Here is a 27,463-nt window from a genome sequence, read left to right as displayed (position 1 = left end):
TTTTGTTCCTCCTCTCTTTCTCTTCCTTATCTTCTTATTCTATAGATGAGTACACTTCCATATAAAGCCATGAGTTACAGTTATAATCCAGGAGTGAAATCCAGCAGGTTCTGACAGGTTCTGGAGAACCGGTAGCGGAATTTTTGAGTAGTTTGGAAAACCAGCAAATACCACCTCTGGCTGGCCCCAGAGTGGGGTGGGAATGAAGATTTTGCAATATCCTTCCCCCAGGAGTAGGGAGGGAATGGGGATTTTGCAGTATCCTTCCCCTGGAGTGCGATGCGAATGGAGATTTTGCAGTATCCTTCCCCTGCCATGCCCACCAAGCCACACCATGCCCACCAAGCCACACCCACAGAACCGGTAGTAAAAAATTTGGATTTCACCACTGCAGCATACCAATACAAAGGCTGGCAGAGGGACAATCGTGCAAGTGTGGGCATGTATCTCATTCTGGGCAAGATACAAAAGAGTGAGAACTTGACTGATAATCCAGAATCAAATGAAGCATGAATTCGGAGAAGCAGACGTAGTCCATGGTAGTCCAAGAATTGACTGCCAGGGCAGGCAGCCAGACGATTTCAGTGAGGATGAGCCGAGACTCAGGAAGCAAGGACGCAGAAATGAAGGTTTGAGATTGTCAAGTTGCTCCCACCAAAGGATCAGATGCTGATGGCTGTCTTAAAAAAGGGCAGACATGGGCATGTCTCAGTAATGGGCCCTGGCATTTTTGCTTCTTGAGGGGCTGAGAAGACTGGCTTTCTTGGCACTCCAAAGCTGCCAAGCTGCCCACCCTGATGATTTTTGTTTTTCCTCTGTCAAATCAAATCGACAGTCTTGAAGGATCAGATCTTTCCACTCAGTTTTTGATGCTGAGGTTGCCGGATCCATAATGTCAATTAACAGCTTGAAGTAGCATTCAAAGTAATATGCCAATACAGGGGGAAAAAAATGTAATGCAATCTGAACCTTTGAGAACAGTGTCACATACAGCATATTGTGGTAATCTAAACTGGACATAAACAAGGCATGTGCCGTGCTGGCACTTTTCCTAGATTGGGTCACATCTGCTTGATTGTTCTAAATTTGTATAAAGCGCACTGGGCAACTGACAGCACTTGCAGAGTATTTCCAGAGTGAATATCTGTCTTGCTTTTTTGGGGAGGTTCCAATTTCATAATAACTCTCCAGATTTGTGTTGCCGATTTCTGCCAGCTCAGGGAGTTACTTAGTGCATAAATTCAAGTGAGGCTTTAAGTATTCACTCATAAAATCTCTTAGTCACTAGAATGTACATCTCTTCTTCTTCTTCTTCTTTTTTTGCATCAGTCACTAGAACATATATCCTTGTTTTGTTCATTAGATTATTTTTTTCCTATGAATATAAACAATGTAAAAATCTGTTACCTATCATATTAATTCAGAATGTGACTTGCTCCTTGCAGAGCATGCTGGGTGAAGCTCACCTTGAGTTATATAATCATATTTGGTTTAATGTAACGTGAGAATCGATTGTGTTCGATACAGTAAACCATGACTCTCCTCAGGGTTCTGACGGCGAGCCAATGTCGTCTGGCGGCGCCCAGGGGTAGGGCGTTCTCTGTGGGTGCTCCCACCCTCTGGAATGAGTTGCCTACTGAGCTCCGGACAGCTCCTGATCTCTGCTCCTTCCGTCGGGACCTGAAAACTTGGCTGTTCAAGCAAATAGGCTGACTCTGATTCTGGGTTTTATTATTTATTATTTATTAGTTAATTTGGATTAAAATGGGATTTTGTTGTACATGTTTTTAACTTGTGTTCGCCGCCCTGAGTCCTTCTGGAGAAGGGCAACATATAAATACATGAAATAAATGAATGAATGAATGAATGAATGAATGAATGAATGAATAAATGAATGAATAAAACTTGTGGCTTATAATATGATTTTAATTCTGATCATGCATGGTTTGGCATTTCACTGCAAGATTAGACCAAGTTATACAGAATTTGCTTCATGTCACACAGATACGCCAAAATGTTTGCTGTGTTAGCAGGAAAGAAGATGTATTCGGGTAGCAAAATATTGCATACTGCTAGTCCTTGACTTAACAATCAAAATTGGGAGCAGAATTTCCATTGCTGAGCAAGGCAATTGTTAAGTGAGGTCACACCCAATTTTATGACCTTATTTGCCACAGTTGTTAAGTGAATCATGCTGGGAAAGTTGCAAATGATAATCACGTAACCCCGGGATGCTGTAATTGTCATAAATGCATACTAGTTACTAAGTGTGAGAATTTTGACCACGTGACTTTGGGGATGCTGTAATAGTTGTAAGTGCAAGGAATGTGTCAGGCTGGCCCGGCCAGGCACTTAGGAAAGAAAGACCCTTGACTCCATGATTGAAGCGAAAGGTTCGCTTTTACTAAATTCAAGCTGTACGGCATATGTGAAGGTGGATCTGACTATTCCCAAGCAAAGCCTGTGGTTTCCCTCTTCCCTGCCCTCCCCTTGGGCAGTCTGTCAGTGTCCAATCACATTTGAGATAGATGTTTTGGGAACAGTCTTGAGCTTTGGTGCCTCTGCGATGTAGTTTCACATCCTGCTCTCGAGGTTCCGTCCTTGATTGACAGGTTTATTCCGGATTGACACCTCTGACTCCTGTCACCCTGTCATCTCTCCTGCTGTTTACTTCCTCCCTTCCCTGGTGTCCTTCCTCCCCCTTTTTAGTTTTATGACACAATACCAGCGAAATGGACTCTGCTGAAGGTGGCAGTCCTGACAGAGCACTTGCATCTTTGTATGGTTGCTGAATAAATGGTTGTAAATCACGGATTACTTCTAGAAAGACCCGCATAGAACGAAGCCTGAAAACGTTTACATACTAAAACCTGCTGTTCTACTCATTAAAGCTCTTCCAGATTTTTTTTCTAGGTTTAATACACTCAGCTCTAGATCTGCAGTGGTCATAAGTGGCTGAAACTTGCAGTCAGACGTATTTAAAGAGTGACTTTAGCTTTTCTGCCGAAGAGGAGTCTCGGCTCATTCTTCGAAGAACGGATGAGAGAGTGAGTGGTGCCTATAAACTTTTGAAACATGTTTTTCCTCTCTTTATTAAAATAATTGCTTCAAGTCAATGACATTACATTGTCTCCTGAAAAAGGTGAAGGTGCTTTCTTTTTGAAAAGAAACCAAACATTTTCCAGATTGGGGTATCCATGGAAACAGTAGAGCATTTTTTTGTAAAAGATGGCCACGTGGGATAAGACACATGCCAGCGGGAGTGATCATGGCAACAGCACTGGGGGTGAGGGAAGAGACTGATGAGGGAAGGACGAAAATGAGGGATAAAGTAAAATAAAATAAAATAAAACAAATCACCGGCTAGAATAGCAATCAGCCATTTTGCAAAGGATATGCTTTGCACGTGCTTCAGCCTGAGAGTTGCATAATAAAAAAGAGAAGAAAAGAACTGTACCCATCAAGGCACACTCTAGCTTTTGAATGCACGGATTTATTAATGGCTGTTGCAATCTTTAATTCTGCTGGGAAGTCTTATTGACATGGATGTTTGTATTGCAAGCATGAAATATATAATTTTAGTTGCTGAACATTCACTCCCAGGAAGACAGGAAAAATAAATCTTTTCTATTGCTCCCCAGCTCTGTTTTCACTTGATGCAGGCACTGCTATATGGAAGTTACCTTGCATGCATCTAACAGCTGAGTTTGATGAAAATGAGATAGAGGGGGGAAAAAATTGATCCACTTCTTTCAGATATTTTTTAAATAGTTCCTGGACAAATTTCCTGAGCTAAATCGACAATGCTAGAAATTAATTTAAGAATGCTTGCACAAGAAGCCATTAAGTGTGGAATATACCAAGGTGATGCACTATCCCCATTGCTATTCTACATAGGGTTGAACCCAGTGGTGAAATTCAAATTTTTTTACTACCGGTTCTGTGGGCGTGGCTTGGTGGGCGTGGTGTCTTGTGGCTTGATAGGCTTGGCTTGGACGTGGCAGGGGAAGGATACTGCAATATCTCCATTCCCACCCCACTCCAGGGGAAGGATATTGCAATATCTCCATTCCCACCCCACTCTGGGGCCAGCCAGAGGTGGCATTTGCTGGTTCTCCAAACTACTCAAAATTTACGCTACTAGTTCTCTAGAACCTGCTGGATTTTTTTTTTTTTAATTTGATTTATATGCCGCCCTTCTCCGGAGACTCAGGGCGGCTTACAATGCGTTAAGCAATAGCCTTCAAACTTTTGTATATTTATACAAAGTCAGTTTATTGCCCCCATAATCTGGGTCCTCATTTTACCTACCTTAGAAAGGATGGAAGGCTGAGTCAACCTTGAGCCTGGTGAGATTTGAACTTGGAGTAATTGCAGGCAGCAGATGTAAGTGGATGTAAATTAGTCTGCTGAGCCACCAGATCTCCTGGTTGAACCCCCTCAGCCAGATAATCACAAGGACTGAAGATGGATAGAAGTTCAAAGGTAGAACTACCATCAGCCACCATCTTTACATAGTTGACATCAAGCTGTAAGCTAAGAGTGATTGAGACACATCCACTTGCTGATCCACTTAAAATGGATCTATAGTGAGGACATTGGGGTCTCAGTCAAAATGGAGAAATGTGGTTGGATGTAAGAGGGGGAAGATAATTAAAGATGATGGAGTGGAACTACCAGTGGGCCAATATAGCAGACATACCAACTACGTATAAGTACCTTGGTATCCCATGGTCATATTGAATCCTGATGAGAAGGCAAGGAAGACAGCCTTGGACTGCCTTTGGACCACCAAAGGATAAGACAGGTTTTGAAGTGTCAATTCAGTGGGAACAACAACATCCATGCCATCAACATGTACTCCTTGCCAATAATCAGATACTCTTATCGATGTAGTGAGCGGGCCAGAGAAGTACATGGAGGCTGCCACTGTGAAGACCCAGAAGTTTCTCAGAATATATAGAGGTTTCCACATGAAGTTCAATATCCAGAGACTGTACACCAGTCAGAAAGAGGGAGGATTGGGTCTGATGAGTGTCAAAAGTCCTGGACCAATCCCACAGCATCCTGGAGTAGATCAGTAAGATAGTATCCAAAGACAGGACCCACCACTGGTATAGGGTGTATGGGCTACACCCTCCCAAGTCCAGATGGGAGATTCCACAAAACGTCATGGAGAATAATAGGGCTAAGATCCTGTGGGATTTCCAGACCAGATGGGTTGGCAGGTTTCCATCAATCAATCAGACATTGTGAATAGAGATAGAATAGAATAGAATAGAATAGAATAGAATAGAATAGAATAGAATAGAATAGAATAGAATTTTTATTGGCCAAGTGAGATTGGACACACAAGGAATTTGTCTTGCTGCATATGCTCTAAGTGTACATAAAAGAAAGATACGTTCATCAAGAATCATAAGGTACAACACTTAATGATAGTCATAGGGTACAAATAAGAAATCAGGAAACAATATCAATATAAATCATAAGGATACAAGCAACAAAGTTACAGTCATACGGTCATAAGTGGAAGAAGATGGGTGGTGGGAACAATGAGAAGATTTAATAGTAGTGTAGACTTAGTAAATAGTTTGACAGTGTTCAGGGAATTATTTGTTTAGCAGAGTGATAGTAGAGAAGGACTAGAAGTCGGTGGTGGTGATATATATATATAAAAGTGAATGCTAGGTAAGATGCCCAGGATGCTTACAGTTAATAAAGATATATTAAAAATTATTCCTATACTTACATTATTGAAGATTCACTCACTCAGTGCGTGAGTGGAGTCTAGATTGCAGTGAGATGAGTAGTCCATGGACATGGCTCACAAAGGGTTTGCTTTCATTGGGGAAGTTTGATAGCCTTTCAACTTCTCTCTCCATAAGGGTCAACAGAATTTACAGGAAGCTGCCCTTAAAACTTTTGTGACAATGCAATGACTCTAGACTGATGACACCTTCAATCCTGCCTTCCATCCCAGCCTCTTTTTCTCCTACATTTTTTTTTCTTTGATAATATATGTGTTTCTATCATGAGTACTTTTGTGTTTTGTGTCTTTTTTTTCCTTTTTATTATTTTAAAGCAACAGAAAGAAATATTAAAAAGTGAAAACACAATATTTTGCTTCTGATATCTTGGGAGGACTTATCCAGTCAGAGCCCAACTCTAAGTGAATCCTAACTCCTTTATAGCAATTAGCAATACGGCTTAGACTTATATATTGCCCCATATTGCTTTATAGCACTCTCTAAACCAGGCCTCTGAAACAGGCGGCCCACTGGCCAGATATGGCCTACACAGTCCATGCCCACCCAATGGCAAAAACATTGCAATACATCACAATACATCCCACGATGCAATCGGATTTGACACCCCTGCTCTAAACAGTTTACAATGTCAGAATATTGCCTCTAACAATCTGGGCCCTCATTTTACTAACCTTGGAAGGATGGAAGGCTGTATCACTCTTGAATCCTCTCAGGATCAAACTCCAGACAGCGGGCAGAGTTTGCCTGCAATACTGCATTCTAACCACTGCACCACCAGGCTCCTTTATCTATCAGATATATAGATTACATAGTTGTATGGATGCCTTATCCCTCCCCAAGGAGAAAAGAGTCACTTTAGAAAGCACCCTGCGTGGAAGGCAGAACAGAACAGAATAATAACTATGCTAATGCTGCTTTTATCACCACACAAATGAAGGTAAAATAAGATGTTTTAATAGTGTGAACTTTGTTGTCAATTTTTGAAAGGAGATTTTACAATGTTTCTGGAAATGACAAAACAAAGACAAGGAAAAAAAGTTGCTAAAGCTTACATATGTTCTTTAAAAATACACCATATTTATATTATTTTAGCTTGGGTAAATTTATTAATTGCTATCCGCACCGCTGAATTTGAAATGTGTTTTGTACAATTTATCAGATTCCTACAGTGAGAGGACACATGGTATAACAAAGAGGCTTGTGAGACTGCTTTCTGAACTTGACAGATTCCTATAGTCTTTCCCAAATAATATTTCCTTTGCTTCCCCCCCCCCATGTCAAAAGCCTTCTGGAGAGAAATAATAGAACATCTGACAGAGAAAGAGATTCATAAGAAGAGCCTCCACTAAAACAGACCAGGATCCATTTTAGTTCGCCATTTTGGTTCTCACAATGTAAACCTAATGCCTCTAGAATGGTCACAAGCAGGAGACAGAGATAGCAAAATACCTCTCTTATTGCATTATTTTGCTGCAATTGATATTTGGAGATATGTTGCCTCCAATTTGGAGGTAATATCCAATCTTCTAGAGAAGGGTGTGAAACCCAATTACATCTCGGGCCGTATCGTGATGTATTGTGATGTTTTTTGCCATTACGGAGATGGGGTGGGGTGGGTGGGCATGGCCTGCTTGGCCATATCCCACCCGCAGGCCACCAGTTTGACAGGCCTACAGTGTCCAACTTTGGCAATTTTAAGGCATAGTGGCTTGGGAATTCTGGGAGTTAAAGTTCACAAGTCTTAAAGTTGCCAAGGTTGGATACACGCAGTGGTGGGTTTCAAATTTTTTTACTACCGGTTCTGTGGGTGTGTTGGTGGGTGTGGCATGGCTTGGTGGGCATGGCAGGGGAAGGATACTGTAAAATCTTCATTCCCACCCCACTCCAGAGGAAGGTTACTGCAAAATCCCTATTTCCTCCCAATCATCTGGGACTTGGGAGGCAGAGAATAGATGGGGGTGGGGCCAGTCAGAATTTTTACTACCGGTTCTCTGAACTACTCAAAATTTCCGCTACCGGTTCTCCAGCACTGGTCAGAACCTGCTGAAACCCACCTCTGGATACACGTGTTCCATAACAATAGCCTTTACAGACCTGCGATCCATTTATTTGTCCAATATCCCTTTAAAGTCTTCCCAGTTAATTTTCATCAACATATCTTATGGTAATGATTTCTACAGATTAATTATGTCGCAGAAGATTTTTCTAAATGTCTTTCAAATCATTTTCACTGGATGCTGATTGGATGCAGTGACCATAACTATATTACAGTTCCCAGATAAGGATACACTACAGCTTCATATAAGGATGTTACAGTGATGGGACTTTTATATATATATTTGTACTTTTGTAATGATCCCTAGCATGAAAATGGTATTTTTCACATCACTGAATTAATATCTTCATTGAACTATCCACTGTATCCCCAAGATCTTTTTCTTGGTTAAGTAGCTTAAATCCCTTCAGAATATATGTGAAGTTTGCATTTTCTGCTCAATGTGCATCAGCTCACATTTATTTAAACTGAATTGCTTTTGCCATGTGGTTGAACATTCACTGAGTTTAAAGAGATCCTTTTAGAGCTCTTCACAGTCACGCTTGCTCTTTACAATTCTGAATGGTTAGCATCAACCGCAAATGTGGCCAGTTCACTTGCTTATCTCTTAAGTCAAGATTGTTCATGAACAAGGGAAAAAGCACTGCTTTCAACACAGAACCATATTTTACTTTCCAATAATACCAGTGTTAGGGATGCGGTGGCTCAATGGCTAAGACACTGAACTTGTCAATCAAAAGGTTGGCAGTTCAGCAGTTCGAATGCCTAGTTCCGCATAACGGGATGAGTGCCCGTTACTTGTCCCAGCTTCTGCCAACCTAGCAGTTCAAAAGCACGTAAAAAATGCAAGTAGAAAAATAGGTACCACCCTTGGTGGGAAGGTAACAGCGTTCCGTGGGCCTTTGGTGTTTAGTTATGCCAGCCACATGACCATGGAGACATCTTCGGACAGCGCTGGCTCTTCGGCTTTGAAACGGAGATGAGCACTGCTCCCTAGAGTCGGGAATGACTAGAACATATGTGCGAGGGGAACCTTTACCTTTACTAATACCAGTGTTATTCTTACTCTTTTCTTCTGATTACAAGAAAGACATATTCTACGATAATTTGCTGCTCAATTCCCTCTGAATTTCATATAGGTACCATTTATATTGGGGGCAAGATGTCTCAGTGTTTAAAGATGCTGATCTTGTCAGTTGGAAAGCTGACAGCCTGAGTTTTGAGATCCAACCACCATGCAAAGGCTGAGCTCCTGGTCCTTGCCCCAACTCCTGCCCAGCTAAGAGTGCAAAAGCCTGCAAATGAGAGTAGGTAAATAGGTACCACTTTGATGGGAAGGTAGCAGCTTTCTATGAGCTTTTGGTGGTGCTGGCCACATGGCCATGGAAAAAGTCTTCGGACAATGTGGGCTCCCTTGGCCAAGAAACAGAGATGAGCACTACGCCCTAGAGTAGTAGTGGGTTTCAAATCCCTTTGCTACCGGTTCGCTTGTGGGCGCTTTCTCGAGCGCAACGCTTCTGCGCATGCATAGAGACATCCGGGTGGGTGGGCGGAGATTCCTGCCACTGCTACCAATTCGCCTGAACCGGGATGAACCTGTAGCAACTCACCACTGCCCTAGAGTCAGACACAACTGGACAGAGAAACTTTTACCTTTTTACCATTTATATTACTACATGTTTCCTTGCATCTTCTCCCTAAAAGTAAGCAGAATAAATGTTTTTTAAAAGTTGTTCCATTTTTTTTTACAGACTTTATGTTATTCTGCAGCTCGTAAATCAAATATATTCTAAGTGCATGTTCTCTGTTTGGATGATTTTGAAGGATTGAATGGAGAGGTTCAATTTCCCATTATTTATTCCCTCTTCCTTTTTTTTTTTGTCATGCACTCATAAAATGTGAACTGTAGACATGTACAATAACTCTTGGGCAAATTGAGTGATTTATTTCATCCTACAAATATCACTTGATAAGGTGTCCAAGAAAATCCTGATAAACTATTCCAAGTCAGTTTTTCTTTCCTTAATGAACAGACTTTAATCCTTCTTGCTGATGTTTGGAATTGTTTTTTTACTGAACCTCAACCAGGTTTCTAGATGTTGTTTCATAAACATTATCTGTGATGCTTGGGTTTGCTTTCTATCTGATAACCTCTTTCTCCACTTTCATATTAAAGGAGATTATCCTCAAAGAGATGTGGAAGTCTAAATAAACATGAGAAATTGACAGCTAACACAGAGATAATTCTCTTTCAAGGGATTTGATCTCCTGACAGAAAGTAGCATCCAACCGTTTTTGCTAAATTTTGATTACAAAATGTGCATTCTTTATTAGCGGTAAAATGCAAACCAGGAGAGTTGAAATTCAAGTGTGCTTGTACGACTCACTGAAGAGACACCAATTACTTTGCAAATGAATGCAGAAGGAGCTTTCACTGCAGTTTCAAAAACCAGAGCAGTGTATATACTCTTCCAATTATGAAGATTATGAGACAAAATAACCTAAGCATTATTATATTATATATCACTTAACCGATATAAATTATGCACACTTTCATTATTTATTTGCATAACTTATTCTGTTGTGACTCAAGGAGGGAAAGAACTTCTGCAGTCTAACTATTCTGCTCTGTTTCTTTTTAACTTCGAGTTGCATATGATAGCACTTTCTAAAAATTAATGCTTATATGCAAAACTCAAGGAATTAGAAACTTGTGTTGTATATGTTTGAGAAGCAAAGGTCCTCAGAACTGTCTAGGCAGGGGGTCAAACTCGATTTCATTGAGGGCTGCATCAGGGTTGTGTTTGACCTCGGGAGGGCATGGGCCGTGACCAGGGTGGGCGTGGCCAGCTCACTCGTGTCGGGGGTGCCTGTAGTGGCCCGAGTGCTCTGCCAGCAAAAACAGGCTCCCGAACTCTGTTTTTAGCTGCCACGGCCTCCTTCAATAGCAATAGCACTTAAACTTATATACCGCTTTATAGTGCTTTACAGCCCTCTGTAGGGTTGTCTGCAGGTTGCAGAGTCACCCTATTGCCCCCAACAATCTGGGTCCTCATTTTACCCACCTCGGAAGGATGAAAGGCTGAGTTAACCTTGAGCCTGGTGAGATTCGATCTGCCAAACTGCTGGCAGACAGTGATCAGCAGAAGTAGCCTGCAGTACTGCATTCTAACCACTGCACCACCGCGGCACATGCAACCCTCTGCCAGTGAAAACGGAGCTCAGGGGAGAGAAATAGAAAATTAACTCTAGCCACTACATACAAAGAAAACCTACAAGATGTTTTATAGGTGGCATCTCCCACCCACAAGATTAGTTAAGGTGAATAAAAACCTCTCACTGATGTGCTGGAAATGTAAGGTAGTACCAGGAACCTTCTACCATATGTGGTGGGTGTGTTCGAAAGGTAGGGACTTTTGGCACCAGATAAAACAATGGCTGGGAGAGATGTTAACTCAAATCATAGATCTAAAGCCAGAACTCTTTCTACTGGGTATCACAAAGGACAAATATAATAAAGGAACAATATACCTAATGTTGCATATATTAACAGCAGCGAGACTGGTCTTCACGCAAAATTGGAAAAGTAAAGAGAATCCCCCCTGAAGAAGAGATAATAAATAAGATACTGACTTGCACAGAAATGGACAGGCTGATTCTGGACTTCAAAGACAAGGGTGAATCGGAATACCATGAAATCTGGAATAAAATGTATCAATGGTTGGAGAGGAGGAGAAATGTCGGGATAGAGATGCAGCCCCAGATGCGGCCCCGGGCCTAGAGTTCGACATCCTTGGTCCATTTTGTGATTGGTTATTCAACTCAGAAACCTTCTTCCCCTATGTTGATTTTGAGGTAGAAGAAGATGGTTCATCCAGATTTCTTCCTGATTCTTGGACATTGTTTAGGATCCTGGCAGCATTACCCTTCCATTATCTCTTAAATGTTAGGATTTTTTATGAAAGGGGTATGGCATTTGTTAGATGGTTTGAACATCCTATAGAAAAGAAACGAGCTCAATTTTCTATAAATTGATGCTGGTGAGGAGCTTGAATGATTTATCTTTAATACTGAGCTTTCAAAGGTACCTGCATCATTTTTGCTTTTTAATCAGATTTTATAATGAAGTAAATCACTGCTCAGGGAAGAAATGTGCAGAACTTTGTGGAAATGATGCCTCTTAATTATCATTCTTTAAAGGAAGTTCCTATAATTTTCTTTCTGTTTGTCTGAATGGGAAATTTGCAATGAAATTGAATCTTACTGCTGATGCTGTGCAATGCCAGGTCCGTTGTTAATAAAGCCCCCCTCATTCACGATCTTATTCAGGAGGGGGAGGCGGACCTGGCGGGCATTACGGAGACCTGGTTGGGCCATGAGGGGGGAGTCCCCCTCGTGGATATATGCCCACCAGGCTTCCGCGCATTTCATCAACCGAGGGCTCAGGGCAGGGGCGGGGGGGGTGGCGGTTATTATAAAGGAAGGTCTAGATCCAAGGGAGACCACTGTTCCACAGATAGCCGGATGTGAGTCCCTCTTTGTGAAGTGGGGTCATGGAGTACAGATGGGCTTGTTGGTCACGTACCTGGCTCCCTGCCACGTGGCAACGGCCCTGCCCGAGCTCCTTAACGTTATAGCCGAGGTGGCGGTGGCTACCCCCAGACTTGCCATCATGGGGGACTTTAACCTGCCATCCATCGGTGAAACGTCTGAGGTGGCTCGAGAGTTCATGGCTTCCATGACGGCCATGGACCTTACTCAGTTAATTCATGACCCCACTCACACAGGGGGACACACTCTGGACTTAGTTTTTGTCTCTGGTCAGTGGTTGAGTGGCCTTGATATAGGGGATATAGTCATCGAACCCTTGTCATGGTCTGACCACTCGCTCCTTCGACTGGACTTTCTAACCGCTGCACCCTGCCGCAGGGAGGCGGGACCGACAAGGTGGTTCCGCCCCAGGCGCCTGATGGACCCTGACAGGTTCCAGATGGAGCTTGGGCCATTTCCTGAGATTCTGGCTCATGACTCGGCGGAAGACCTGGTGGCCGCCTGGGACAGTGCGGCTGCCAGGGCCTTGGACCGAGTCGTGCCTTTGCGGCCTCTGACCCGGCACCGAACTCACCTAGCTCCTTGGTTCTCCGAGGAGCTTAGGGAGATGAAGCGCCGGAAAAGACGCCTGGAGAGTAGCTGGAGGACCAGCCGCTCCGAATCTGACCGAACACGGGTGAGGTCTCATATTAAGACCTACCTAGTGGCGATAAAAGCGGCGAAAACTAGCTATTTTGCCGCTCTTATCGCGTCATCAGATAATCGCCCAGCCGCCCTGTTTAGGGTGACCCGCTCCCTCCTCCATCTGGAAGTGCGGGATGACCCCTTGCAGGGTCGAGCTGAGGATTTTGTGCAATATCTGTATGACAAAATCGCTCAGATTCGAGAGGGGCTGGCCTCTGACTGGGTATGTCCGGACGGGATGACTGAGGCAGGTCTTGAGAGTGTTATCTGGGGGGAGTTCGATCCTGTGACTCCCGAGGACATGGACAGGATCCTGGGACGGCTGAACGCGACCACATGTTTATTGGACCCGTGTCCCTCCTGGTTGGTACTGGCCTCCCGGGAGGTGACGCGAGGCTGGCTCCAGATGATTGTTAACGCTTCTTTGGGTGAGGGGGTCCTGCCGGCCGCTTTGAAAGAAGCGGTGGTGAGGCCCCTCCTCAAGAAGCCCTCTCTGGATCCGGCTGTTTTGGCTAACTATCGTCCAGTCTCCAACCTTCGCTTCGTTGCGAAGGTTGTTGAGAGTGTGGTGGCGCAACAGCTTCCCCGGTACCTGGATGAAGCTGTCTATCTAGACCCGCTCCAGTCCGGCTTCCGGCCTGGGCACAGCACGGAAACGGCATTGGTCGCATTGGTGGATGATCTCTGGAGGGCCCGGGATAGGGGTCATTCCTCTATCCTGGTCCTGTTAGACCTCTCAGCGGCTTTTGATACCATCGACCATGGTATCATGTTGCACCGGTTGGCGGGGTTGGGGGTGGGAGGCACCGTTTTGCGGTGGTTCTCCTCCTACCTCTCCGACCGGTCGCAATCTGTGTTGACAGGGGGGCAGCGGTCGACCCCGAGGCACCTTGCTTGTGGGGTGCCACAAGGGTCGGTACTCTCGCCCCTTCTGTTCAACATTTATGTAAAGCCGCTGGGTGAGATCATCCGTGGCTTCGGGGTGGAGTTCCATCAATACGCTGATGACACCCAGCTGTATATCTCCACCCCAGGCCACCCCAATGATGCCCTTGAAGTGTTGTCCCAGTGCCTGGAGGCCGTGCGGGCCTGGATGGGGAGAAACAGGCTCCAACTCAACCCCTCCAAGACCGAGTGGCTGTGGCTTCCGGCGTCCCGATATAGCCAGCTGACGCCATCGCTGACTATTGGGGGTGAATCACTCGCCCCCACGGAGAGGGCTCGCAACTTGGGCGTCCTCCTGGACGCACGGCTGTCCTTGGAAGATCATTTGACGGCCGTGGCCAGGGGGGCTTTTTATCAGGTTCGCCTGATACGCCAGTTGCGTCCCTTTCTAGATCGGGACTCCCTACGCACAGTCACTCAGGCCCTCGTCACCTCCCGCCTGGACTACTGCAACGCTCTCTACATGGGGCTCCCCCTGGGGTGCACCCGGAGGCTCCAGCTGGTCCAGAACGCGGCCGCGCGGGGGATCATGGGGGCGACGAGGCGCTCCCACGTGACACCTCTCCTGCGCGAGCTGCACTGGCTCCCGGTGGTCTTCCGGGTGCGCTTCAAGGTGTTGGTGACCACCTTTAAAGCGCTCCATGGCTTAGGGCCGGGGTACTTACGAGACCGCCTTCTGCCACCAATAGCCTCCCACCGGCCAGTACGCTCACACAGAGTGGGCCTCCTCAGGGTGCCGTCCGCCAGGCAATGTCGGCTGGCGACCCCCAGGGGGAGAGCCTTCTCTGTGGTGGCGCCTACCCTCTGGAACACCCTCCCCCCAGAATTACGCATAATAACAGACCTCCGGATTTTTCGTCGGGCCCTAAAAACCTATTTATTCCAACAAGCTGGGCTGGCTTGACCAAATTTTTTAATTTTTAAATTGATTTTAAATTGGAAATGGTTTTAATTCGGCCAAAACATTTAATTATTTTAAATAGTTTTTTTAGATTCACCATGTTTGTATATATGTCTTGTTTTTTACCTTGGCTGTGCACCGCCCTGAGTCCTATTTTGGAGAAGGGCGGTATAAAAATTTAATTAAATAAATAAAATAAATAAATAAATAAATGCCTGTGACAAATTACAATCAGTGGTTGAAGGGATTTTATATGAAGAAGATGGTTGATGGACTATTCATGCTATCTTCTAAGTAGTGTGAAAAATGCAAGAAATTAACGTACTCATCATTTATCTAAACAAAAAAGTATGTATCACCCAAGCCAGTCAGACAGAAACATTACTTTTAAGAACAAGTGATGGAAATCAATACTGTGTGTAAATGGTTAAAGTAAGAATCTCATAGTCTTTTTGTCAACACCTTCAGTCTGCTGTGCTGAAGTAACATAATATCTAATTAAAGGCATCATCCCGAACCAGAGATTGATAGGTAGATCTATCAGATCCTGAATCCAAAATTCTGTCTTCTCTCTTCTTTCTACCATGACTTAGATTAGTCATATACTTCCAAATCCATTGGAGTAGTTAGTGACTGCACAGACATGTTTTTTTTAATCTTATCCTTTCCGAATCTTTCTTCTTCTTGTGTCATATTTGTCATCGGACGTTGGTGATCATGTTGGTGATCCTATTTTTATCAATAGCCACACACAAAAAAAAAATACTGCTGAATTTTATCCAAACCAGTCCCTTAGATTTTGAAACCATGATGTTCTTCTGCCTGGACCTCATTTGCCTTCAATTTTTTCCCTGGAGGATTAAGTGAAGTATCTAACATTCTTCTATTTCACTCAAAGTTGCTAAGTGTAATCATCTTGTCTAGTTCATCTTCTTCCTGCATCACATTTCTAAATATGTCAGCTTTTCCTTCCTAATAATGAGCTGAATTATCCTTTGTAATAATTATCTCAGGGGAGAAATTATCCAAGAATCCAGGACTGATTGAGATGTTCTTTTTGTAGTCCACAGTAAATAATTCTAAATTCATAATTCAAAGGTTTCCAGCTTCTTTTTCTCTTTCTCAGTTTCCAGCTTTCACAGCTATATATTACTACTGGAAAGATTTACCAAAGATTGATAATCTTTTGTCCAGGATGGTACAAGATCTCCTGCCTTGGGCTGAGAGTTAGACTAGAAGATCTCCAAGTCACTTCCAGCCCTATGATTCTGCTCTGCTCTGCTCTGCCCTGCCCTACCTTACCTTGCCCTACCCTACCTTACCTTGCCCTACCTTATCTTTAATATGGTCATAGACCAGTATAAGGAGGATAGGGTACAGTCAATTACCGTAAAAACATAGAAGATACATAAAAGTTATGAAAAGATAGAAGCCATAAAAACATAAAAAATACATAAAAAACAAGAGGCTAAAATATTCCTAAAGGTGGAGTAGGAGCATTACATGACTGTAGAGAAACATAAAGTTTAATATATAGAAAACTACATCTATCAAAGTACAGAGCACTATGTTATGACAAACATGATGTTCATTAAGTCTAGTTTCATAATCTGATGAATTTAAACACTGCTATATTAGAAGGTACTAAATGAAATACTTTCCATACAGTAAACTGGGCTCCCAAATAGGATTAGCAGTACTGCATAAATACATGACCTGCATTTGCTGCATACCAATAACCATAACTATTTTTTTACTTGCTTCTGCACTTTGCATAATATTTACACTTGTTGGAAGAAATATCCAGTTCCAGTTCCAAGCAGGGAGAAAGACACTGGAAACATGGAGGCTGATTGGAAAGATGATTTAATGATGAACAGAACCACCAAGCACCTGTGATTCTGGGTAGCTGACCATATGGAGTTGAGAGTGAGGGTTTTTTATAACTTCTTTTGGGTTTTGCACTTGAACTTCCTGTTCCTGTGCAAGAACATGTATTCTATTGGCTGTTGTCAGACTCCCATGGTGCCATGTGCAAATCTAGGAATTTGTCTGAGCTAAGCTTGGTTGAGGTTTGGCTGATACAATGAAGGGGCTTGTTGGGCAATTCCTATTGTGGCTGAGGGCTAATCCTACCTTTGTTCAGACCTTGCTACAGGGAGTAATGGATCAGCAAATCTGCATTTCTAAAAGCTGGCCTCAGCTTAGTATCTCCTTGGGGGCAGGGAGCTGGGGCTCTGAGTTTCTGTCTCCTTTAAGATTTTTTTATTTCTTTTAGGGAAAATATTTTATTCTGCCTTTTTTAAATAGTTCTCAACATTTTTCATTCTTCTAGGAGAGAGGTGGGTGCTAACTTTCTACACACTGAAGGAAAGAGAGGGTTGAATATGCACACCTGTTCAAATATATGGTATTTGGTTCAGGAAAAAAAATGAAAGTAATTAGTATAGGCAGTGCACCTGAAAGAAAGTTGAAGAAGATGAGAAAACGCAATCGTTTAGCCGAGAAGCAAAGCCATGGGAAATGTAAATATATGGATTAAATTGAACAGGAGATTGTATTGGGATGACATATGCACAGTGGTTTATGATTTGTTATGTATGCATTTAAGTTGCATGCTGGGGCTTCCCCATGGCCTTATCAACAGCTGCCAGCGTTTACTAAAGTTGTTTTAAAGTTCTCATTTCTCATGCTGTTGTGTAGTGGCTTCTGCCCACTACGAAGAAGACAACCCTAAAATAAGCCACAGGCAAACACTCCTGACAAATAACATGGAAATCTTCAAATCTTCTGAACGAAGTAGCAGTTGCTGTTGATTGGCTCTCTACAGGCATCTTCTAACATACAACATCCCATGTGTTCACAACAAGCCATTAATTATAGCGAGCATCTAGTTGTGCCTAGAGTTAAATTTGTAGGAGAAGCATTGAGTAGCGCTTTAGAATAAGAAAGACCCTAGTCATGGGTGTCAAACTGGTGGCCCGCTGGTTGGATGCGACACCAGTGGTGGGTTTCACTTACCTTTGCTACCGGTTCGCTTGCTTCGCTCGCGCACGCCACTTCTGCACATACGCAGGTTGTATTTGATGACGCCTGGGCAGGTGGGTGGAGCCTCCCGCCACTGCTGCTACCGGTTCTCCCGAACCGGGGCGAACTGGTAGCAACCCACCACTGTGCGTCACGTGTGGGCCATACCCACCCCAGTTCCGCAAAGGGGTAAAATGTCATGATACGTCATGTGACGACCACGTGACTCACCGAGATTGACACCCGTGAACTAGATAAAGAGAATCAAATAAAGACCTAGCTGCCATGTTATGTGATCTACAAACATTTTGATCATTGTCTCCTTGTCTTGATTGTTCTCTTAATGTTTTCCCTGAAAAAGAAAGCCATTTTCTTCTAACCCTAATTCTGGAAGTATGAACTGGAACATGTAATAAGAGACATGGACAGACATGTTCACCTTAATGCTGCTTTAGCTGGTACTATTTTTGTGACATATAAATATGTATGGTAAATAGGCCCATTTCCGTTGTATGACTGAACAGATTACTTTTTGAAAAATAGCTGAATGTATTCCCGAGATTAATAAAAGCTCTTCTGGGAAATACATAACAGCATTTTATGGGAGAATTCATGAAATCATAACTATATACAGTACATATAGTTACATATAGGTTATATGTATATTAAAAATTTGGATTAATCATTTTACAAATTCAAGGTACATAGTGTGTACACACATTCTAGAAGAATATTTTTTGCCTCCAGAATAAACTTGTCAAAAGTTATACTAAAAGAATTATATTTTGCATTGTATACAGTACCCTATGAATAGATTTTGAATATATCAGAAGCCCCATTTATGAAGATTAAAGATAAATCCTTTATTGGTGGGAGGAAATATGAATGGCTCTGGCTGTGGCAATTTTTTACTTATGCCAGTGGTGGGTTGCTCCCGGTTTGGTCCGGTTCTTGCGAACCGGTAGTAAAACTGGCAGGAAGCTCTGCCCACCCGTCCGGACATCATAATGGATGATTTGCACATGCGCAGAAGGGCGTGCGCACGCATGAGTGAAACAAGCACATGCACGGGGTCCCATTGCGAACTGGTAGTAAAGGTAATTAGAACCCACCCCGTTTTAAGCTTATTGTTCCTGTGGCTGAAGACAACTCAAAAGAAAAATCACATAGTGATTTTGGAAGTGGTGTGGTACCTGACCCTATTAATCAATTTATGATTTTATTTCAGGTAGTCTTTGACATACAACCACAATTGAGCCCAACATTTCTGTTGCTAAGTGAGACATTGGTTCAGTGAGTTTTCCTTCATTTTAGGACTTTTCTTGCCACAGTTCTTAAGAGAGTCACTGCAGGTGTTAAATTGGTCACACAGTTGTTAAGTGAATCTGGCTTCCCCATTGACAGACAGTCACGAAAGGAGATCACATGACACCAAGACACGGCAACCGTCATAAATATGAGACAGTCGGCAAGTGTCTGAATTTTGATCATGTGACCATGGGGATGCTGCAACAGTCCTAAGTATGAAAAATGGTCATAACTCACTTTTGTCAGTGCCATTGTAACTGTGAACGGTCTCTAAACGAACTGTATTCGGTACTCAAAAGCCCATGAATTATAAATACTCTCCAGCTTCATTTTTGTTGGCTCCAAACTTTTCCAAACTCTGAAAATTAGCAGTCAGCTGCCCATTAATAGTATCATCTTATTTTAATGACCCCATAATCCCTTGTGGGGTGGAGTCTGGGCAGCTGAATGGAGCAAGCAGAGTGTTTACTGGCCAGATGCCCTTCCTGTTGCCAATGCGGAGTTTTGTTCAGCAGATATATTCTCAGTGTGCTCAGAGAGAGAAATATCTGCCTCTACCTAGGATCGAACTCACAGCCTCCTGATTGTAAGGCGAGAGCTCCACCTCTAGGCTACCGCACCACTCCCTGCCCATTAATGGCATGATTTTGCCAAAAGAATGGATGAATTTCATTTATTCAGAAGTCTCTAAAATGCGATCTAAAACTATACAAATGGCTCAATTTCTTTCGGAGCTTGGTACTTATTCTGCTGGTTTTCATATGTTTTATGTTTTGAACCTTACAACCACTTTTCAGCCAAGGATGACTAGTGCTTAAAATGCATTTCCTAGGGTTTACGTTATCGCAAAAGCTAATAAAGCTTGGCTTGCGGATTATATGATCGTTTTTGTGACAGCAGTACAGAACAGGTTGGCTATATCCTGGAATTTTTATTTTTTTTTACTTCCTTGTTTATTTACCACCCTTGGATTTCATAGTGGCTACCTATTCAAGCACTGAGTTCAACTATTTTGCTTTTCAAGATCTGCTAAGGTTGGCTGCGTGCTGCCAGCTGGTGTGATCTGAGATAGTTTGTAAGTGGCGCTATGGCAAATGATTTTTAAAATAGAAGTTCTAATTCCATGGTGAACACATTGAAGTTAAGCTTTGGATGAAAATAACTGTGCATCCATTGTGTCAATCTTGGGCAGCTCCAAGTATAGTTTGGAAAGAGTTCTGTGTGTAAATAGGGAGAATTCATTGATATATACTGTGAATGTTTCATCGTTCAGCAAATCAGTTTTCAGTTTCTATCTACGCCAACCAACCGGGCCAGATGTGAAAGATAACAATCTATGATAGAAATGTCTGTTAAAAAGATAACTTTTTAAAGAAAGCTTGACCACTCACAAGCTTATGGTCTACACGTAACTATTCCCATTAAGTCTGCTATTTTAGTTTAGCTTAAATAGTCTTGATAATTCCATCCATGGGTGCTATTCAGTAGGTACTGACAGATTCTGGAGAACCGGTAGCGGAAATTTTGAGTAGTTCGGAGAACCAGCAAATACCACCTCTGGCTGGCCCCAGAGTGGGGTGGGAGTGGAGATTTTGCAATATCCTTCCCCCAGGAGTGGGGAGGGAATGGGGGATTTTGCAGTATCCTTTCCCTGTCACTCCCACCAAGCCACACCCACCAAGCCACACCACGCCCACCAAGCCACGCCCGCAGAACTGATAGTAAAAACAAGTTGAATTCCACCACTGATTCCATCAGATTCTTTTATTTTTGGCCTGTGCCATATTGTGTACTAGTTTTAGGTGCCCATATCTTCATTGGTGGCATGCTTGATGGCTTTGCTGACCCATTTCTTCTTATTTCTATTGTTTCTATTCCTACAGAGATGCAACTCATACCAAGAGTTGCTCATAGTTCCACATTGGAATGACTTGAATGAATTTGAATGAACATGGAAAGCCAAGTCTTTTCAATTCTTAATCCAGAAGACTTTCTCACTGTCACTGAGCATGTATGATTGTTCTGGAAGCAACAGAACACATTACCCAACATCTTTCATACTTATTGGCCTACAGTTTATTGCTCTGCATTGCTTACTATTCAGGCCCTTGGATATTGTCTTCTTTCATCTGATGAATATCATCAGAAAAGTGCTGCTATAATGCATCCAAAGTAACTTCCTGGGCTCTTGATTGATAGAATCTGTTTGGGAGAAAAAAATTGTGTAGCACCATAGTATACGGTTAAGACATTGAATTTTGGGTTTGGAATATGTTAAAATTGTCATGAGAACTTGATTTAAAAGATCACAGCCAGAGTTCATATTAGCAATATTTTTCATTACCATTTAACACACTTGGCTGTAGAAAGTGCTATTATCTAGAATGCTTAAATATTAGGAAAGCAGCGAATATGTTGAATGACCCTTTGATGCTTCTGTTGCCAAGTAAGTGGGAGCAAATCTTGATATCGTGCCAAAACACATTACTTTCAATGGAACAGCTAAAACGACACTGAACTCTACCTCATTTCCATCATGTTCTAAATCAGCGTCTGGTAATGGACTGGATGAAAGCTTACAGTTTGAAGTTTATCTAGAAAAGACAGATGGTGTGCAGCAGCTGAAAAGCAGTCATATTTCTCTTTCTGAAGTATAAGGTCTGGTCATTTGTATGTTCTCTTAAAAGAATCTGATTTCAGCAATTATAAAATAAAATAAATAAAAATGAGCTGTGTTTCATAGCAATTCCTGAAGATATTAGATCTGTCTATACCAGGGATGGGTTCTAAATTTTTTTACTACCTGTTCTGTGGGCGTGGCTTATTTTGTGGGCATGGCTTGATGGTCATGTGATAATTCTTTAGAATTTAGCAGAGATACTGGTCTACCAGGCTTTTAACTGCTTGCAGAGCTGTACCCGTCTACTCATTTGTTTTTGGAGACATTGGTCTGCCCATTTATTTTTGCAGGCACTGGTCTACCCATTTATTTTTGCAGGCACTGGTCTACTCATTTATTTTTGCAGGCACTGGTCTACTCATTTGTTTTTGGAGGCACCGTCTACCACCACACTGCCTTTTAACACTGATCAGCTGTAGGACGGCCCTTTGAAGCCCTGCGACAAGAGTTTAAACAGTTTTTTTTCCTTCTAGCTGATCAGCTGGGACTCAGGAGGCAGCAATAGATTGGGGGTGGGACCAAATAAAAGGTAAGAATAACACAGGGGGCGGGGGGGCAGAACCGGTTCGGTGACATCATATCGTCACCGCTACTGGCTCGGCGGAACCGGGCGGAACCTACCACTGGTCTATACTAATGCTTCTCAGTCTTAACAGCTTAAAGATGGGTGGAGGTCAACTCCCAGAATTCCCCAGTCAGCTATTCTGACTGGGGAATTCTGGGAGTTGACGTCCACCCATATTCAAGTTTGGTCTATACTATCTCCTAATTTGACCACTGTGCTATTTTCCTTGTAGATCTGTCTGTGGAAGAAGAAGCTTCAGTTTCTGTATGTTGTCATACAACCAACTATTTGGTTAAAACAAAACCACTAGATAACCGTTTTTTACATAATATTGCTGGTTAGCACAACATTTTATACCCTATTTGAGAGATCAGATGATTCTTACAAATCTGTCTAGGCTTCAAAATATTCAGGAAAGATTCTTTTTTTAAAAAAACCCAAAAATACCATCTGGGGAACAGATTATTTTCATCTATTTTACCCTACTTTGATATTATAACTGCTTTTACACCAGAGAGTCAAAATACGTGTTCCTGTTCATTTTCCTAGACTTTAAACAGCTTTTGATCACGTCTGGTTTCCTATTAGATTAAAAACTTGGATTGAATGTTGATTACGTGGTGGCCTTGAAAATGTTCTGGGAATTATCATTTGATGTAAAATGTGGATTCTATGAGATTGACAGAAATAGCTGCCAGGGATAATGCAACAGTGCTCATTAAAGAATTGTACCATTGCCTGATTATTTCCAGGTCAAATTGAAAATGCTGGCATAGCATTTTGAAGGAATCCCTAACCTGCTGTGCTCTTAAATGTGATAGGAAAATCTATATCATTCACTGCCCAATATGTGCTCCAATTTGAAGCTTACAAAATTATATCTATCCTTAATATTTTCCAAACTGCGTATTAAATCACAGCACAGCTTGAGCTTGCTTGAGGTGCTTAGATCTGGCCCGCAGGCCCACCCTGGAAATAGCAAAGGACTGGCCCGTGGCACCTCTGCCAGCGAAAATGGAGCTTGGGAGGCTGCGTGCACAATCCTACATGATTGTGCTCCTCCTCTTGAAATGTATTTTTACATTTTAAAAATTCTATTTTTAGTGATATTTAATGCATCCCTAAAAGGCCAGGAGCACATGGGACTTTCTAATTAAACTGATTCATTACTACTCATCCCTATGCACTGGAATCAGAGGTGGGTTTCAGCAGGTTCTGACCAGTTCTGGAGAACCGGTAGTGGAAATTGTGAGTAGTTCGGAGAACCGGTAATTACCATCTCTGACTGGTCCATCCCCCATCTATTCTCTGCCTCCTGAGTCCCAGCTGATCGGGAGGAAATGGGAATTTTGCAGTAACCTTCCCCTGGAGTGGGGAAGAATGGAGATTTTACAGTATCCTTTCCCTGCCACGCCCACCAAGCCACGCCCACAGAACCGGTAGTAAAAAAATTTGAATCCCACCACCGACTGGAATGTACTCAACTAACAGTTAGCGGTATTTTGGCACTGGATAAGCATCAATGGAATTCCAGAGGGATTGTACTTAATCCCTTTGTGGCTACATAGAGCTATCCTGATTCCTCTTTTGACTCCATCTGCCACTCCTTCTCCTACACTATGATTCATTCAGGCTGCTTAACTAATCTGAGCAGTGTCCAATTGAACAAATATTTTCTTTAATATGTGATATTTAATTATCCTCCCCATTAATTTATTCAGGAATTTTTTAAACTGAAAGTTAAAATTTAAAGGTCCATTGAGGCCTTCTATAATTATAAAAATTCTCAATCTTTTGTTTTGACTTGATATAATTACCATTTACATATATTAATTAAAATTTGCTTATATAAATCAGAATGCCTCTTTGCACTTATCTAACATTTAATAGCTATTTAACTTTGTAAAAGTAGATCTTATATTCTAACGGTCTATGCGTAATATGCAAATTAGGGAACTCTTTCTGATATATCTTTAAGGTTTTGTTTATCTTTAATTAGCTACTCCAAGTAATAAAGGTGGAAGGAATCCACTACTTTTTACTGAAGTTGTACTTTATGAACAACTATTCAATAAATATACTTCCTACAAAAATGTCATAATTAGTTTTAAAATAAAATAAATTCTAAGAACTCTGTTGCATATCAAATAACATTATGCTTCTGTTAGTTTTTTTTTTTCAAAATCAGTATCTTTGTGAGTTAGACTAAGAGAAAATGTGTAAATCCAACAGCATTCTTAGTCATAAAGTTTTAAAGGAAGACGATCAAATCCAAATACTTTGAGATAGATAATAATTATTTTGTAAAAGCACAAAAAGTATGGTTGACATCTAAGAAGAAAAATGATGTAGCTTACCAAAGAGATTATTACAATGCTGGAATTGCACATAGTTTCACAAAAAAAACCTAGAATTGCTATGAAGATTCTTGCCTTAGATAAATTAGGCACTTGTTTGTGTTTTTTATATTTATTATTAAACAGTGATGTTTTAAATGATATCCTATGTTATCAGAACTGAAAGCAAATATCTTGTAAGTCCATCAAAGCTGATGGCAATTAATTTGTGCATCATACTAAACAATAGTTTGCTGTGTTGTTGGATACATCATAGTGACTAAAATAATCTCTTATGTAAACTGTGAACCATAACTGAAATGTCATAGTGAGGCTATATAACATTTATGCTAGAAGTACGCAAATTATATTTTGGCTTAGTATAGAACATGAACCCAAAGTAGTGTTTACACTGAATTGAGGTATTCTCCAGGGTGCCAGGTGGCATCTCTCTCAACTTTCCATCATCATTGAATGGCAGCCTTTTGTTAAGTTTCCTGCCAGATAGTAGATCTTAAATTTTTATCCCAGGGAGAATTGTTTGTATGGTATCTAAGAGTATTATTTGTACAAAACACTTCCACTGAAATGTAGAGAAAAATACCCTGTACAAATATCATACAAATATTCTCTTAGATGTTGAACTCATTCCTAGAAAATTGTCATTCTGCAAAGTTTTCTGGTTGCTACCTGTTGTGGTCCGCCAGCAGCCAAGAGGTTGAGGAAGAACATGGGCCAGTCCTGGAGGCTGGGGGAGGCCCGGATGAGGGCTCTGCGTCAGAGGCAGAGATGGGGCCAGGGCCATCGGGGAGTGATGTGCGAACTTCGGAGCCTCCAGAGGCTGAGAGTAGAGAGGCAGAGGAACAGGAAGAACCTGTTCCTAGTGCACGTATAAGAAGAGCTGCCAGAAGGCAGGAGCAGATAAAGCAGAGAGGACGACTCGGGAGCAGGGCCAAGAGATGATTAACCCCTCCCATAAGGCTTAAAAGACCAGCAATGGCTCTTGGCCTCTTTGCCGGAAAACAACGTTGAGAGAATTGGTTCTTGTTTCACTGTATTCATTTCTTGTCGGCGTCTTCTGCTTTTGAACTTTTGCCAAGAAAAGCCTTTGGCAGTTATCCCAAGGTCGGTGATAAGCTGAGGAACGGTTTTTTGAAGAATTTGCTTTCATTTAGTTTGTACTACGCTGAGAATAAGTTAATTCTCAGCTGTTCTAATAAAGTCTGTTTGTTTTCGAACTGTTTGTATTTAATACTAACTACTTGGGCCTGGGTCACAACACTCCCTTGGACAGCTTAACTCTGATGGAATTTAATTTATCAATTGTTTCACCATAAACACTCCCGCTTTGGAAATGTTATTGGGAATTGAATGGGGGACAGGTACCTGGATGAACTGGAAAGATGCCTGGTTTCCTAATTATAAATCCCTTAGCAATTCCTTTCAATTCAGTGCTATTTTTATGGTCTGGTTGGACATTTTTGGCAGCATTCTTAATGAAGCAGACATTATCGCTGATTAATGTAGTGTGAACTACTCCTGAATTACTATAAATAATAGAATGATTAATTGCTATATCTTGAATTTTGTCATTCTTTAAATATTTTATAGGAGGCCTGGACTGCTTGTGTACGATATCCCATTCTCAAATTATCTTCGTCAGATGATAAGAACTTTTCCTTTCAAAAGGTTAATTTTCCTTGAGAAAAACCATAGACAGAGCTTTTTTTTTTTTTTTTTAATTTTGATTTATATGCCGCCCTTCTCCGGAGACTCAGGGTGGCTTACAATGTGCTAAGCAATAGCCTTCATTCTTTTGTATATTTATACAAAGTCAGCTTATTGCCCCCACAACTGGGTCCTCAATTTACCTACCTTAGAAAGGATGGAAGGCTGAGTCAACCTTGAGCCTTGGCGAGATTCGAACTTGCAGTAATTGCAGGCAGCTGGTCTTAATAACCAGCTTAATAACAGGGTGCCTTAGACCACTGTACTACCAAGGCAACATTTTCAGTTCACCTGAAAATGTTTTTAACCTGATTTGGAGTACATTAACAACTGAACCCGTTGGAAACTAGGACGAGTTATCCATAAATTGTTCTAGCACATATTGGAAGGCAAAAATGACAGTAAATTAGAAACGTTATCTGAATAATAATAATTTCTCCAGCATCTTTCTTTTCTTTTCACTTTTTCTCATACAAAGATTAATATCAAAAGCTGTATAAAGAAAGGGAGGCCCCACATTGCTTCTGGTCACAACATTTTGATTTAGTCATTTGAAAATATTTTAGTACAGAGTTGTAGCAAGGAGAAGAGATCAGAGGTGCCATTACCAGAAGGTTAAGTTTCATCCTGAAATCATATACGGAAGATAAGAGTGCAAAGAGCTCTAATGTACATGGACTTGTGGATTGTGTTCTTGAACCATTACCATTGCTTTTCCAGTTAGCAATAGCACTTAGACTTATATACCACTTTACAGTGCTTTACAGACCTCTCTAAGCTGTTTACAGAGTCAGCATATTGCCCACAACAATCTGGGTCCTCATTTTACTGACCTCAAAAGAATGGATGGCTGAGTTAACCTTGAGCTGGTGAGAATCGAACCGCTGGCAGTCGGCAGAATTAGCCTGCAA

The 27,463-nt window shown here is 41.9% G+C and overlaps 1 protein-coding gene across 1 annotated transcript in view; it reads left to right on the top strand.

Moving 5' to 3' along the window:
- Positions 1-27,463, top strand: part of GRID2 (glutamate ionotropic receptor delta type subunit 2) — a 1,156,109-nt gene that overhangs the window by 74,427 nt on the left and 1,054,219 nt on the right. The gene's annotated exons all lie outside the window — the stretch shown is intronic.

Source organism: Pituophis catenifer, unplaced genomic scaffold (genome assembly GCF_029215685.1).
Source record: "Pituophis catenifer annectens isolate HBS135680 unplaced genomic scaffold, rPitCat1.0.hap2 SCAF_8, whole genome shotgun sequence".
In the NCBI taxonomy this organism is placed as follows: Eukaryota; Metazoa; Chordata; class Lepidosauria; order Squamata; family Colubridae; genus Pituophis; species Pituophis catenifer.
The sequence above is the reverse complement of the archived record's forward strand: the minus strand, read 5'-3'. Positions and strand labels throughout refer to the sequence as shown.